Source organism: Cibotium barometz, chromosome 45, assembly GCF_041138505.1.
Source record: "Cibotium barometz isolate CiBa-2024 chromosome 45, ASM4113850v1, whole genome shotgun sequence".
NCBI classification, from domain to species: domain Eukaryota; kingdom Viridiplantae; phylum Streptophyta; class Polypodiopsida; order Cyatheales; family Cibotiaceae; genus Cibotium; species Cibotium barometz.
In genome coordinates this window covers 46,496,593-46,500,137 of record NC_141090.1, presented here as the reverse complement: position 1 = coordinate 46,500,137, position 3,545 = coordinate 46,496,593, and positions in this window count along the sequence as shown.

Here is a 3,545-nt window from a genome sequence, read left to right as displayed (position 1 = left end):
ATCCTCAATGTATCTCAACCAATGTTCCTCCGACTTGGTTGGGAAGATGTTTACATCTTTTCCTCAAAAGCCATTGTGTTTACAAGTTTTATGTAAATGGTTTCCCCACAATCCTTCTTCACTGCCCCTCCCAAGCTCATGGCTTGTGGCATCAGGCATGAACGCGGCACTGAGCATATAGAGAAATGTGATTTCTTACCTATCAATGGCGTTAGCAAATCTGGTACCCATGCATCTTGGGAGTATGTCCAAGGTAGCAAGGTAGCAAGGATATGCATCCAATTGTCAGAGTCTTCTAGCTTTGGAAGGGGTGCAAACTCTACACTATTCCACTCCTCATCAATCGCCTTATGGCATGTTTGGCACAAGTGGACTGTAGTGGATCTAGTCATTAACCAAATCCTCTGCAAAATGTCGACAACTCATAGGATGGACTTTCCACGTGCACAAGTTGACCTTTAGTGTTTGATCTTTCTTTTGGATGTAGATATGATCCATGTCCTAGTCATGGATCATTTTGGTTTCCCTCATGAAGGGATGTCCTGAGATGCAATTGTAAGAAATAGGATGTTGGCCAAAGTTCATCACCCCACGAAGGTGTGTCGGAAGTTGGTTCCAAGGATATTTATCTTCAAATCCCGCACAAGACTTATGGGCCTTGCGGTGGCTCCGTCTCATCAAGTTTCACAAGTAAGGCCATGTCATCCATGGTAGGTGCTCCCCATTTCTCCCTAGCATTGTGTGGTAAACAATGCTCACTCTTGCTCCTTCATCCAGGATGGTGGGTGACTTGAAGGCCATTGAAGGTTAGGGGTAGTTTTGCGTTGAGTTCGTCTCCTTCAAAGACCATGTGGGACGTTGGTGATTCCCTGTGGTTCTATGAATCCATCCTTGTCAATCTCGTTCAGAACTTCCTATTTCCATAGGCTCTTCCATTCTTGCTCCGAGGCATCCTTTCATCTAATCTTTCAAATCTTTCCATAAGCTCAGGCTACCTTGAAGTAAGGTGCCAATGGGCATTTAGATTTGAGAAGAAAGGAAGGAGGAAAGTCTAGCAATGTCTTTTGGAATAGATACGGTTCCCTGGGGGTGGGATCACCATTGTTTGTAATTAGGCAATTTTGTGGGTATAATATAGTGAAACATGAGCTTCTATGTCCATTCTTCTTAGGCGATTGTCTCTCAGGTTCTGGAGATACTCCACAATAGGATCTTCTCGGTGCGGGATTGCCATGGCTGTTGGCTCTATTTTTTAAAGGACTTCTCTTAGGAAGTACTCGGTCATTCGAGACCTTTGTTACACTCTTGGGTTTTCTTAGTTGGTTGAATGTCTGGCATAGGGGGACATTCCGCAAGGTTTGTTGCTTGAGGTTCCTCCTCTAAGTGAGCCTGATAGTCCTTGACCAATTCTTGAGCAGCCTTTAGCCTTTTCTTCTCTTCAACAAGGTTTGGGTATTAAGCTAACTTTCAAGATAACTGATTGGGATCTATTTGCCATTTGGGTAGAGGGACTTAAGGTTGCATCTTCTCCTCATCAGATGAGGAAGAGGATGCATTGGTGGTGTCCCATCATCGGACCCCCTCCTTATGACCACGTGGCTATCCCCTTTACCTATCTTTGTGGCCTTTTTCTTTCGTGAGTGCCTTGTTGTTGCGCATCCTTGTTTAGGGAATTCCTTAGGGGATAGAATCCTTGCATATTTGGGGTTTCCTTGATATTGCGAGGTCGATGCCTTGGGGCGGTAGCATGAACTAACTGAGCTCATCTGACCGAACCCGTAAGTCCCATAGTCAGATCACGAAAAAAGACTGTACTTGGATCATAGAGACCAACGCTTTTTTCCTCATTAAGAGGCATAGCCGCCATTGATTCTTTTCCATAGAACAATTTTTGTCCGGAATTTACTTCATCTATTGAACTAAACAGAAATTGAGTCTCAATTTATGGATCCATCAGTCCAGCCTAACCCCATCCAGTCCCATAGGTTAGCCAATTTCCCACCAACCACTGTAGTGATGGGATCCAATTAGGAATTTGGTTAGGTTTTGTCCCGGGTACCAGGGAAAAGAGTTCCCAGGCCCCCTAGCCGGATGTTCATGCAAACATAAAACTAGTCATACCACTTACACACCCAATATGAAATTGCCTTTTTTCTCAGCATCAGCTATCTTTAAACAATCCTTTAATGAAACCATTGTGTCACTGATCGCAATCCTCAAAATCTTTGGTTGAATCCTTTTTTCCAATCATTCCTTCATCGATGTACTTATGGCATCATTGGCAACCAGAATGCTCACCACCTGTTCACTCAGGGGCCTTTTCGGTAGTTCTTAGCTCATAGTAATCGGCAATATATTCACATAACAAAATGGAATCTCCATGGAAGATCAGCAAGATCAACCAACAGATCCATATAAAAGAGTCATGGACTCATCCGTTGAGGACCAGCAAGGTTAATCAACCAGATCCACACCCGAATTCAGAAAACAACTCTTACTCCTTGTTTCAATATCTTCCCCGACGTACTTGTGGGTGTCTTCGGCGACCTAGAGCCCAAGCGCGTATGGTCAGCACCCTCTAGGATCCTTCGCAAGTCACCTAACGCTTCACTCATAGGCCGCTTCCTTGGTCCCTCATCCACTATACCAGAAGCACACCATTTTAATCAAACCGCAAGTCCTCGGCCGACCTTGCTACGCGAGACGTCCTCCATTGACTCTCCGTCCAGCAGTTGCAACTTTAACAGATAGATCTCCATGACCTCATTCACAAGATGGTCAAAATGCTACCCTAGCATTCTTGACATAAAACAGTCATTTAAAAATAGATTTCACATACAATTACAGCCCCAATAGTATTGCTAAAGCCTTATGTGCCACCTAGTCTCGATCATATTCTTGATGATGAACAAGTTGTAATCCCAACTCAGGGAGTCCTTGAGTTGTAGCCTAGTAGGATCATAGATTCTAGAGAAAGGCAACTCTGTGATAGAACTCTTGTAGAACATCTAGTATAATGAAAAGATTACCCTGAAGAAGATGCGACTTGGGAAGATGAAGCGACACTCTTAAGGATTATGCCAAATTCATGACGAGATGAGGACATCTTGATTTCTTTAAGGGGGGAAGGATGTAATATACCCATCTTCAATAATAATACATGCCCATGAATTTATGGTCTTTTGTGATGTAAAAACAAACAATTTTAATAAACGAGTTGTTTCCACTTAGAATCTTAGAATTCTGAGTCCAAATTCAAAATCTACGTGCGATTTTATCCTAATATAGGATTTTACAACATCGGACACCGGATCGAGCTTATACGTAAATTTTTAATTATTTTCAGTTAAAATACGATAAACTTAAACCTTAATAAATGCACAACCGGGTGTTCGATTGACAAACGGTTAGCACCCCTACAACCAGGGTGACACCCCATACATTTTGATTGAAATGCCCCCCCGCGCGCCGAGCACTCTGGCACACATATCGAAGGAGGCTGGCAACCCAAATTAGGGGTCCCCGTCCCAAAAAGATGTCATGCA